The 12,713-nt window shown below is 38.5% G+C and overlaps 1 protein-coding gene across 7 annotated transcripts in view; it reads left to right on the forward strand.

The window, feature by feature from the left end:
• Positions 1–1,354: 1,354 nt before the first annotated feature.
• The window catches only part of KCNIP1 (potassium voltage-gated channel interacting protein 1), a 575,674-nt gene continuing 564,315 nt past the window's right edge, over positions 1,355–12,713 (forward strand). For 2 of the 7 annotated variants that reach the window (XM_054217176.1, XM_054217181.1), the window contains exons 1-2: positions 1,372–1,450; positions 5,780–5,908. The gene's annotated coding sequence lies outside the window, so the exon portion shown is untranslated. Of the gene's footprint in view, positions 1,451–5,779; positions 5,909–8,964; positions 8,998–12,713 lie in introns of those variants that run through there. The other 5 variants (XM_054217177.1, XM_054217184.1, XM_054217179.1 and 2 more) reach the window with 5 other exon arrangements.

Raw genomic sequence — 12,713 nt, forward strand, 5'->3', positions numbered from 1 at the left:
CAGGAATGACAGAAAACAGTGCAGTAATGATTATGATTCTTTTGCAATTTAAGGTTGAACTCTAATGCAAATGTGTCTCATAAACTTGCCTTTCCCATTTGTCTGCATGTGCCTTTTTTTCCTGTTGGAAGCCCACAAAGACATTAAAATTCGTTTTCACTGGATTTTTTTGAGCAGCTAAATCAACAAATTTTGTGTTAAAACAGACATGTTTTTTCTATGAATAAGTTGTTCACATTTTTCCCTCAAGACGTTTGAGTATCCCTCCAAAAAAGAGTTTCTAGCGTATGGTTTATTTCATTTTACAGGAACTTAAGAAATTATGTAAATGGTACAAAATGTTAATGATATGAATAAGAAAACATAATCACATATTGTAGATATTCTGTTTCAAGTGTGATGTGACAGTACTGAAATTACCTTATAAAATCCTGGGCAGTTTGAGACAATGTGGAGAAGGATCCATGCAGCAATAGCAGCTCTCTGTGGTGATGAATGCTGAACCTGTAGAAGGTAAAACAATAGTGAAAAATATCTGTGTTAATAGCTGTTTAGATAGAGACATTTTCAGGAAAAAGACACAACCCAGTAACGTACAGAATAAAGAAAACCAGAAATAGTCATTCTTGTAATGCTGTCGGAAAAGTGTCATGTTCCTTATACAGTATACATATATAAGGCATTCAAATGGAAAATTATGGAAAAATATATTATTTTAATCATTTATGTTTGCATCTTGCTGAAAAGTGAACTAGTAATTTTTATAAAAACTTTTTTATATTATGTTAAAAAAACCTCACAAGTAATATCAGTGCTATTGAAAAGCAACCTAAAGAGTTTTACCCTAATTTCATGCATGTGTCACAGGTTCCTGCTATATCCACCTAGAATTGGTAAAAGTGAGATCTGAATCAGGCCCAAAACACAATTCTTGGGGAAAAAAAGTCATAGATCTAGGTTTATAATATTTAGCAATAAAATTTACAGCCTTGTTATCTGCTAGGTATGCAAAACCAAACACTTGTACTTGTGGAGTGTGCCACATGTTTATATGTAAACAAATGGCCTAATCCTGCCTTAGGGCATTGTAATGTTATAGCACACAAAGCTCCAGTGAGATAGCATTGGTTTTAGAGAAACCAGCCAGCACAGGAGAAAGTTAATTTGTCTAAACCACCTAGAGGCAACGCAAGGTGAAGTTCCAGTCAAAGCTAAAGTTCACATCTATAAACAAACTGTTGACTAGGCATAGATCAGAGCCAAGCAAAGCAGAAATCTGAGCTTGCCCAAATCTTCTACATGAGAACTCTATTTCAGGAGAGCTGCATGATGCTTGCACGGCCTGCTGCCAGTGTGTCAATCCAGAACAACTTTTGCTCCATATGCCTTCCTCCGGGGTCTTCCTACTGTCAGTGACTTCTTTGCGCCACTCTCCCGTAGTGAGGAAAGGGTAAGGCTCTTCAAGCATTCTACTCTAATTTAGGAGATACTCTCTCTGGGATCTCCCAAACAACATAAAGAGGTGAAGTTGTAGGAGGTTCTGTGTTTTTCATACTCTTCTGAAAAGTTGTTTCAAGTCATTTATTAAATGTGGAGCATAATTTATACTGCACATAGCACCCTCAAACTGCACTTTTAAACTTTATAGATAATGCTTCCAGTTACCTTTTCCAGTCACAGCTAGTGAGTTTGATAATGAAATTTAAATAAAGTATTTTCTGTCAGTCAGTCTGTTTTTCTTGATATGGCTCATCTGGTACGAAGGAAACTGAGTCAAATTAATGTTAACATTCCTGGAAAGCCAATTTGTGAAAGCTTGACAGGCTCTCAAGAGTCTGAATTTGTCTTCACTAGAGAGAAGGCTGTCTTTCTGATATGAATTTTGAGATTGGTGGTGGTCAGGTGTCAATTTTGCTACACAGCAAGCTGTAAGGAAGTGACTTTCTGTCACTAGGGGACGGGACGACAATAGAGAACTATGAAGTCACGTCCTTTCTGCAGAGTGGATTTGCTTCCTGTGCAGATCTAAGTGGCTTTATGGCCTTACCCTGCATGCAGGAGGAGGCAGCTAGTAAGCCTCGTAAAGCTTGTATCAGAAGTTTTTGTGGGGGCTGTGGAAAACTTCTGATTAAAAGCCTGTATGAATTGTGAAAATTAGCCCTTTGGTAGAAGTTATCAGAGAGGTCAAGGTAATCTAGGCATCAAAATAATACTTCATTGCATGAGGCATCTCAAGCCTGTCTTCACCACTATAAAAAAAAAAGGATTAATTTGAGTCGATACGTATCTAAGATATGTGGTGCCCATACAACATGGTACACTAATTTACTATACAGCAAGAGCCAATTTTATTCTGTGGTAAAACTTTACGGTTTTTTTGTTGGGTGTAGGGCTGGAGGTTCTGGGCATTTTTTGTTGTTTTGTTGTTTGCCTATTTGTTTTTTTACCTGGTGTGGTTGACATCCTAGATGTAGCAACATGAAGGACACACCATCTTTAGCTCTGAAAGCTTTTTCTCCAATAGTCCCAGAAGGGACATTTACCCAAAACCCCAGGACTAAAGATGAGAAATGGGTCATGAATTGTATTTGCAAATAAGTTTGTGAGGCTCATTTTCTAAGGCAGTGGCTTTACTTCAAATGAGGTCATGATGTCAGTTCCATAGCATAAAATTAAGTCTTAAGTGCAACAAGTGCTTTTTTTTTATTGTGGTTTTGTTTGTAGGATTGATTTTTCTGCTTTTGTCCAGCTTGCGTGGGTTTTGTAGATTTACTGTGTATCTGTAGCGCTGACTTCTTCAAGGCAAATCAAAACTGGCCCAATATAGTCCAAGTTTCCAAAGTATTGATGACTCCCCTCCAATTTGTTTTAGCCTGCCCAGTCTTTGGAATTCCCTTTCCTCCACCACCAGTTACAGCGAGGCATAGAGGGACAACCCCAAAGCTAAAGTCAATACAAATTTTACTGCAACATAGAAATGACATACATGCCAACAATTGCTAAACTGAAAGTACTTGGTTTTTTTCTAATATGTTATTCAATTTAGGTAAGGCAGAAACAGGTCTGTCTCTCTGCAAATGTCTGAGTTCTGTGTGGGAATGCTGAAGACAGACATTCATTTAAAAAATAAATAAGTCACTATTTCAAGAAAAGTACAGTCTGACTTTGAACTGTTTAGACCTAAACAACAGATGTTGAGGCTGCTGCAGATCAGGCATAACAAGAAAAAGTACTGGCTGGTGACTTCCTCCTGGTCCTTTGCACTGTTATGCTTTAAACCCAAGTGTCTTGCTGCTTTTATTTTAACTCATTTCTCACAGTTCCCCAGCCCTCAAAAATAGGTTATATTCTGTTTATAATTCTACTACTGATATTATCAGTCCATAAACAAAACACAATTGTGTCCTGAACAAAGGAGATTCCCCACTTCCTGTTCTGAAGATTTAAAAGTAGATTGCCACACTTCCACATTGAGGCCCACCAGATACTCAGAAGACAATTCTGCATCATAAAATTGGAACTGTAAGCAAGAACCAAGGCACCACAGAGTCTCTCCTTTCTGTCTTTTCTACATAGGACTTCGAGGGAAATACATCCAGGGAGTTATTACAAAGAAACACCACTTTTAATCTTTTAGCCAGATTACTACAAAATAAGCTTTTCTTCTTTCTGCCATGCATGGGAACAACTCATGAGAGCTCAAAAACTGACTTTGCCTCAGTAATGAGTTTGGATCACTTACAGAGAGCAGTAGAGTAAGGACAATAAAGTATTAGAAATAGTAATATTTCAACAATAGGTTCTTATTCAAGACACCTGTAAGCTTGCAATAGATTGTCATCAAGCCTCCAGTAAAGAATAGATTATTATGCTCCATAGCTTAAAAAACAAAACAAAACAGAAAATTAAATAAACTAGGAATGATAGAGGAGCAAGATAATGGCCAAAAATCAGGTGATGATGTGGTGGACTGGGCTGGCAAGCAAAGGCCGCAGGGTGATGCGGGTAGGAGAGACCTTGTAAACAATGATACAGGACAGAAGGGAGACCACATCAAGCATACGCATTTAATTAAGATAGTGATCGTATAAGATCCTAAGTTGTGTTACTGATATAGCTGGGAAAAGAAAACACTTGATATTTTTGAGGAAAATCATGTATATGAATAGACACTGGAATTCCAAGAACGCAGATGTTTTTTCTAGATGTAATCTTTATTTCTTGTGCAGATAGCTGTAACTATTTTCATCAGTCTTGCTAGTCTCCTATGCACTGAAGTCACTTCAAAATCAAAAGATGTGCAAATTTGTGGGAGATCTAAGCTCAGTTGCTTTTACAAACACACAAATCATATTTCTTGTATTTTTAGATATCACTTCAAGTGATGTTTACTTAGGAACTGAAATAACTAGTTAAACCAGTAAAACCTATTTAAGGATGTGTTCATTTGTGCTGAGCGTGTGATGTAATGAAAAGCAATCCGTTTCTTAATACATCTTCATTATTATTATTTTTAATCTCTCATTCATAGATGCTGTACACTTAGCCATTGTCTGCTAACTGTTACTATCCTCTGTTAACTACTACAAATGGCAAAAATGTAGCTGGCTTTAAATTAAAACTGCTTCCTAGTTAGTGTTTATTGTACAGGAGCAAAACGTTACATATTATGATATTCTCAAGAGGATCTGTAGGGCTCAGATGGAGATAGGCAGTAAACACTAAAGTGTTCTCACAAATCATGTTTTTGCATATAATCACTATATGCATTTAAAAGTAAATTTCAGCTTTTCCTGTTACCAACTAGATGTGGTCTAGAAATTGATTCGGCCTACACAGCTTCCATTTTCAGAGCCCGTTGTTCCAGCACCTCAGATTTCCTTCATTTTGATACTATGAACAGTTCACACCATTTTACATCTTAAGTCTGCTTGTAAAGTATTTTTCTGCATCTGACATTATGTTATGAAGAAAGTCCAGTCCATCCCTTCTAGGCTAGATCACACTTTGTATCTTTCACGTTATCCTCCCTTGCAAACCTCACTTTTCCTTTAGGATTCATTTTTAATTAGTTTGCTCTCCAGTAAGTCAAGCTGAATTACAGCTGCTGAGTTAGTTCCTTATGTTTGCATGAAGCCAAAATGTTGAGGTTGTGATAAAGAACACTGGTGTAAAAGAAACTAGTGGAGATTTACTTATTAAATGGACAGCATGACAACGGCAGTGTAAAGACCAAGACTTGAAGGCTACGGGAGCTGCTATGGTGTACCACAGCTTTGCAGCTGTGAGAAACTCTTCCCCACACTCACAAAAAAATCACCTCCTTGGAAGAGGTTCTCTTGTTCAAAGCCTACCAATCTGGTCTGTGGTTATATTGTTTTGTACCGAAAGCTTAGCGATTTTTTCTCAGTAGAAAATACAAAGATCAAGTATGAGAAACTCTGGCTAAAATGAAGAAAGGGTAACGTAGGTTGCACTAAGATGAATCATTAAATTAATAAAACCTGACACAATTTATTCTAGGTTATGACAGAAAATGGCTAAAGCACTGCAAACACTGGAAAGTACACACTTTTTTACTCTTTTTTTTTTTTTGAGAGGGAAAGGAGAAATCTTTCGTAAGTCAGCCAGCTAAACTGAATTCCAAGAAAAATCCTTTGACCGTGCTAGCAAACACATATATTTCAAATGCCAAGAAACTTTAAAGTGAAAGAACAGCTAAGCTGAATTTGTCAGGAAAAAAAGTCATGCCAAACCAGTCTAACTGCCTCCTTGACAGGGCACCATTACCATCGTAAGAAAAACAGCAGATTCTGTCCCATAATGGGACTACAGCAAGGCCCTGGGGACTAGGCGTGCTGTGGAAGACAGACTTCCAACTTGTCCGTATGGAAACGGGAGCGAAGAGGTAAGATCTCACCTGAAGCACTCTGCCAGTCTGTAGACGCTGTGTCTAAGTGTTAAAGCAGTGATTAGGAGAGCAGGCGGCTCCCGGCGCCGGCCGTGCGCTAGGCCAGACCCTCACCACAGCCACCATCACCCTCAGCGCCCCCCTCCCCTCAGCGGCCCTTCCCGCCAACGGCGGCCGCGCGCCCCCGCCGGTCCCGGCCGGTTCCTGTCAGCGAGGCGAGGGGCCGCCCCGCAACCCCCCGTCCTCCCCCGGCGCCGGTTTTGGAGCAGAGACGGAGCCAGCGCTAACTCTCCGAGCCAATACTGAGGTACAGAGTCAGCCCTGCCTTTCGCCATCGGCCTTGTAATGCCCCTGGAACCTCCACCCCCGAACACACACCTTTTCCCTCAAACAATAGCGTGGTTATTTAATGTGGCGGTTCCTGGCTGGAGGGGGAAAAGGGCAAGTGGGAGAGGGGAAAAGAAAAAGGTATTTGTGCTGCTGGCTGGGTGAAGAGTGGCACAACACTGGGCAGATTGTTCTGAATATCCCTAAGCTGCACCTTCATGACAGTTATTTCCTCACAGGTGGGGAAAAGTTCCTCCAGGCCCTGTCCTCCCTCCCCTCACAAAACCCCTCCACTGGGAACACTACCCTGCTCCATCTCTGCCAAGCCCCAGTGGCGCGTATGCACCACACATGTTAGGCATGTTAGACTTGTACTGTTTTAACATTACGCTGTTCTTACAGAATTAACCAAACATTTGAATTATTCGCTGTTCACTTCTGTAGAGCAAGCCGAGCAAAACCTGAGCTTTACTCTAATGGGGCTTAAGTGGAGTCGAGTAGCGCTTTTCAGGCACAGCTACTGCTGTTAAGCTCTTCTTAAACAAAAGTGCAGCAACTGTGTCTGTCTGCTTTTTAGATCTGGTTTGAATTTAGAATGGAAACCTTGTGACAGTATTAACCAGCTTCATAGGCTGCAGAGGCAGCTCTCAAAGCTGAGAAAGCAGAAATAATCGAACCCTTCCTACATAGGAATCTCAATGCTCTTAGTTTGCACAAGCCAGACGTTTTGAAAACTTGGTGTTGGTAATCTGACTGCACCTAAGGACTTCAAAACACTGTAGATACTAGTAAGGAATGCTTGCTGCTCTGAAAAAAAACCCCAACCCCAAAACAAAAAAAACCCCAACAAACGAAAGCCCCCACAATTCCTCATATTTTACAGCAATGTCACCTACAGCATGGTGGTAAGTGTAAGATTGGAAGAGAGGTCCTGTATTTCAGAATATGGGAAAAAGAATCTTAAGCCATATTTCCCTCTCTTGCATAGTTTGCCTGTTTCAACATTAATTGCTAGCATGCAAATAAGAGCCATTATCTCAGCTGTGTGATTAGATCTTAATACACTACTAGAAAGGCATAAAAATTAGTACAGTACAGTCAATGTTTCTCATTTTGATGTAAGAAACCGAACTGACATATGTTGAAAGGCCATGTTACCACAATGTAAAGCAATTTGTTATATAGGAAGAATCATGTCAGCATCTGTATAAGGGTAGAGCTGCAAACCATTTTTTACTCTGAGAATGAGCAGCAATTACCAGTGTGTTCCTCTGTGTCTTAAACTGCCCTGAGGTATGCTATCTAACATGAATGAAGTACTTCAGCTTCCTTATTTGTTGCCAGGGCCAGTCCCTGAGACTCTGGAAGGATGATTCTCTGGATTTAAAAAAAAATAAATTAAAAAAGGGCCTTTAAATTCCATTACATTTTGGTAAAACTTTGCATTGCAAATTAGGACAAGATGTTGCAGACCTGGAAGTCTGCTGTATGTCATTTCAGAAACTTAACTGAGAATATTTCAAACATTTTTGAAATGAAAAGGAGTTTCTGAGCTCCAGGCTTAGTTATTTCGCAAACTCTCTTCCTTCTCTAAAGTCTTATAGCTAAACAAGCTTGGAGAAGCTTTGAGAACTGTAACTTCTGTGGCAATCCATAGAACTTGAGGAATTCAAATATGGCTGTATTTATCAATTTATTTTTCTCTACATCACCTCTTATATTCAGAGAGGCATAAAATTTGCGCGAAAAAGCAGCAATACATGTATCAAAACAATATTGTAGGATACATTTGTTTCATGTAAATAGAGATCAACTGCTATAATAGTGATTTAATCTCATTTGGGTGGGGATATGAGGGAAAGTGGAATGTGCACTCATATTGGAAGTGACATGAAAATGTTTTATGTATGTCAAGTCATACCTACCTCTTCTGCCAAACTCCTTGCATTCAGAGACCAGGGATTTAACATAGCTGCCATAATGCTGAATCCAGGCAGAGCAGGCTATGCATGTTCACAGCTGCTGTGAAGTAGGTTTTTGCAATTATAAAACAAGTTACAGCTGCTCAGGATGGTGAGCTTCCTTCCCTTAGGTGTAAAAGCAAGAGTCATTAAATAATATTTTGAAGAACTATTGTGGAGATAATAAGGCACTGCTGTCCAAAAGCACAGAAGTACATGGCAAAACTCAATGCAAGAAATTTGCTTGATCTTGAGAGATTGCCTTGAATTTTACTGCCTTACAGCTACATCTGTCTGTGATGGAAGAGACAGCAGACTGTAAGAAAAGCAACTCCTGAGCAGGTTGTGCTTGACTTCTGAGCTGTTTGGTTCTCCTGTATGCAAGGAAATGGGGTATTATGACATACATAATAGCTTTTTCTTCCTAAAGTTAACAGTGAGGCATGGCTTAGATTTTTGAAGCAAGGAGACGGGATTCCTGGAGTATTTACATGTAGATGTTGTGTTCGCATTTGTTTCTCGGCAAATGCAGCAACATTTTCACTGTTGGTAGCCAAAAGACTTTCTAGACTTCCTGCCAGTCCTGGGGCTCTAAGCAAACTTCCAGTTCAGTGCCTTTATGTATGACAATTCACTAAATGTAAATCCGAGAGCTGCAGTTTTCACCTGTCTGTTCAGAAAAAATAGAAAATTATAGAAAATATGTAAATTTCAGGAAGTTCAAGTGTTTCGGGGCTACTCTTGATTTTTTTTCCTTTTTTTCAGCCACTAACACATCTTTCCTTGCCCCAAGTGAACGTAAGTTCCAGCAATTTATTTCATCTCTTGCTCCCTTTAATCCTTTCTTCCCTTCTCCTTTTCTCTCTCCTGTGATAAAGACAAGTACAGCCACACTCTAAAAGCAACCCAGCAAGCAGAGAACAAACTCTTGAGGCCAAAACTTGAAAACTGGAGTTTACAAGTTATGGGATAATAATAATACAGGAGCCTCTAGTCTCATGATTGTGATGGAGTAATTATTGGACAAAGAATGCAAAGACAAAAGAAAGGCTGGGAAAACAGAAAGCTTTAATATTGTGGCTTTAAAAGGAGTTTCTGTGTGTAAGACTTGAGATTTGCTATGGAATTCTTTCAGAACAAGTATTTAGTTTTAATTAGCAGGGTGGTATCTTGGTTAATGGCATTCTTTGAATTCTTCAGTGGCCTTGAAACACTGAGGCCTTATTAAGGAAAAATATAGAGAAAAAGGAGTCACGAGAGATGAACACACTTTCCCAGTTTCCCAAATTGAATGTTCCAAGCATACATGTTCATGGTTTTCGACTTTAAAATGTATTGTTAATTGAAAGAACACAAAGAATGTTTATGGAAATGCAGTGGCGCATTCAGGGGTGTAGCCCATCTTCTCAGGTTGTGGATGCACTGCAACCAGCATTACTCTGAGCCTTGTTACTGCTGTGCAGCTCCTTGTACACACTCTCCGGCTGATCTAAGTATACTTTTTATGGGATTATCTTGGCTAGAACTACTTCATGCTTTTGTGAGTTTATCAAACAAATAAGTAGAAGATACTTCTAAGCCACCATAAAAGTGCTGTGCTTGGAGAGGCAACAGTGATTCACATCATGTTTTCAGCTAACTTACCTACTTAACATTATTTGTATGACTCCAGTCTTCTTTTGGAGAATGGAGGATAATTAGTGTGAAGCAGAGACCTGCTACTACGGAGTATAAATATAGTTTTATAAGCTACACTGACTCAGACTGGTGATCCATCTAGCTCAGTATCCTGCCTCTAACAGTGGCCATAAATGGCCAAGGGAAAGAGTAGAAAGTTAACAGTGTCCCTAGAGATCCTAAAGGAGTCTACATTCGATATGCAAAATACTAAAAATCCTCTAATAGCCCTCTGTAAAGCTGAACCAACCACGTGCTTAGCTGACTCCCAGTTCCTGGTAATGCAAATATTGATATAATTCAAAACTGCAGTCTTCTGGAATTAACAGATTAATGTGATTAAATGAATAAGAAATCATCTCAGGTTACCTCTAACAGTAACACATTTAGTATTTGCATATGGTTTGAATGAGGGCTGTCAAAGACATGCAAACTAGAGGTTGAGAAATAAAGTTGCTAAATAGATAGAGATCTTGAAATATAAAAGGTGATATAGATTTAGTCTTTGCTGACACCCAAACTGCATTTATACATTTCTCTGTTTAGCTCCCCCCGCAAGCTTTCGTAATCCCTTCAGAAAAACTTTTCAGACAGTTCATAGAGAACTTCCAGTATCACATTCCCTTAGTCCTCAGAAACAAACTTGTATCACTCATGAAATCTAGTTCTTATGTTATGTATACACTCAAAATACACACTGTAAACTGAATAAATAGCTTTCTAACAAACTGTAAGTGGTCACAGATGGCACTGTCCTCTTAAAAGGGGTCATGTCTACTCTTTTTTTTTCTTTTAATAGATAAATACTATATTCTATGGTTTATAATTTCAAGACGGTTCAAAAGAATTTAGTCACAGTGAATTCCAGTGAGAGATAACAGCCTAAATGCTTAAAAATACCCATTCCACACAGTTACATTTTTTCCCTCCAGTGCTATTTGTAACAATTGTGTTGTAAGTCTCTGTAAGGTGTTCAGGTTGGAGACCAGCCCTAGAAACAGACTTTCAAAATTAATTTGCTTGAAAAATGCTGTGACTTTCTATTAGGGAAAGTAGCAGAAAGAGAAAATAAAAAAAAAAAGAGAAAATATGCATCAACAGGTTGAACCTATGTGTTTAAGTCCTTGTTTAGCTTTTTTATGTCTCCCTGCCTACACATTTAAATCTAATAAGCAGTCTTCCCTCCTACTGCCAACCTCATCTCCCCTCTTTCCTTAAACAAAACATTGAAATGAAAAAATTACTAAAACTCAACAATGTGTTAATTGGCATCCGTATAGGAACATTGGGTACAGACCAAATACTTTCAATAAAAAGACTATTCCTTTTTCCTTATAACCAAATAAATCTTGTTCTTTTATATGCCTAAATCATGCTAGGCCTGTGCTATGGCTGTGTTCTTCATTTTCTGAACAAAGGCTTTAACTACTTTGCCAAATTGGGATTTTAGGTACATTAAGCATTTAAAAGCCATAGCAATTGGTGAAGACAGAATACTTTTAAAATTCGATTCTTGGTCTTTAACTGAAAAATAAAACAGTACCAAGCCTTATTGAAATAGTCCAAATTTTTGTGGACAAAATTTGAAACATGCTTTTGGATTAAAGATACTCAGAGTTCTGAACGGAATAATTCATACCTTCACTGCTAGTTTAACAAACATTCCAATTTAAAAATTAGTCTTTTCTTTGATACCAGACTCCATTCTCAGCACACTCCTCAAGAGAAGGGACTCTTATGACTCCTTGGTAGAACCACTACAAAGGAAAAAAAAACCCAACCACCCACAAAACAACGAAGTGTGCCTGATTTATTCTTAGTAATTGTTAGAATAGACTTACAAGTGTTGGGGAGTGACTGTAAAGCAGTAGCTTAGCAAAACAAAGGACCAATTATTTGATTGGCATAGCCCTCTTTCAACAAAGTATAAAACACTTTCTTACTATTACATGAATTGCTCCTGTTTCAAAGCACAAAACAAATCCAACTAATTTGGACTTTCAGCAAGATATTCCCACAAGCCTGCTTAGGAAAACTTCCCTTTGCAGACACACTGATGTTTCACTAACCCCTTCACAACCTCTATTTCTCTGAGGGATTTGGTTGTTTTGTTTTGTTTTGTTTTGGACAGAGCTCCTAGTTTAGCAGATCTACTTCCTGAAAGATTTTAATTAACCCAGTAATTCTACTTCCTTGTCATGCCCATCTCTTAGGGAATGAGTGTGTTTCAGAGGCTGTTAACTTCCTCTTTGCAGTGTCTAATATATGATTTCTGGTTTCATATACAATAGTTGTGCTATCTATTTTCAGTAGCCTATGCTTTAGGAACACTGTGCTTTCAAGAGAAGAATTCTGCAAAAAGCAGTAACTTCTTATACAAGCTGAGACAGTAATGATACTATGCAGGGAGTGCTGAAAAATGTGCTGAATTCTTCAGCTCAAGGATAGAATATTATGATGGGAAAAGCTAGCATAGGTATATCTAATTAGACTAAGTAAAAAAATAAAAATGAAAGGAACTCCTGTGGCATTTGGCTCACTAAATATGGTTGTAAGATGCAGAACAGGTACAACTGCTTTTCTCCTGAAAGTGCCAGCGTGCTTTGCTAAGAACTTTCCAGTATCTTATCTATAAATACAGTACAGATATCTGTGAGAATGACACTTGGTTTAGTAGGGTTGGTGCTTTCCTTTATACTTTTGCCATTTATCTTTAATAAATATGATTCAACCTTAGAGATTTTACAGAAGTGTCTTTTTATGAGAAAGGCATCAAAAAATCTCTGAGGTTCTATGACATCAGCACTTCGACAGTCAAGATGGGTGTGGTGAAGCAG

The sequence above is a fragment of the Rissa tridactyla genome, chromosome 11 (genome assembly GCF_028500815.1).
Source record: "Rissa tridactyla isolate bRisTri1 chromosome 11, bRisTri1.patW.cur.20221130, whole genome shotgun sequence".
Lineage (NCBI taxonomy): Eukaryota > Metazoa > Chordata > Aves > Charadriiformes > Laridae > Rissa > Rissa tridactyla.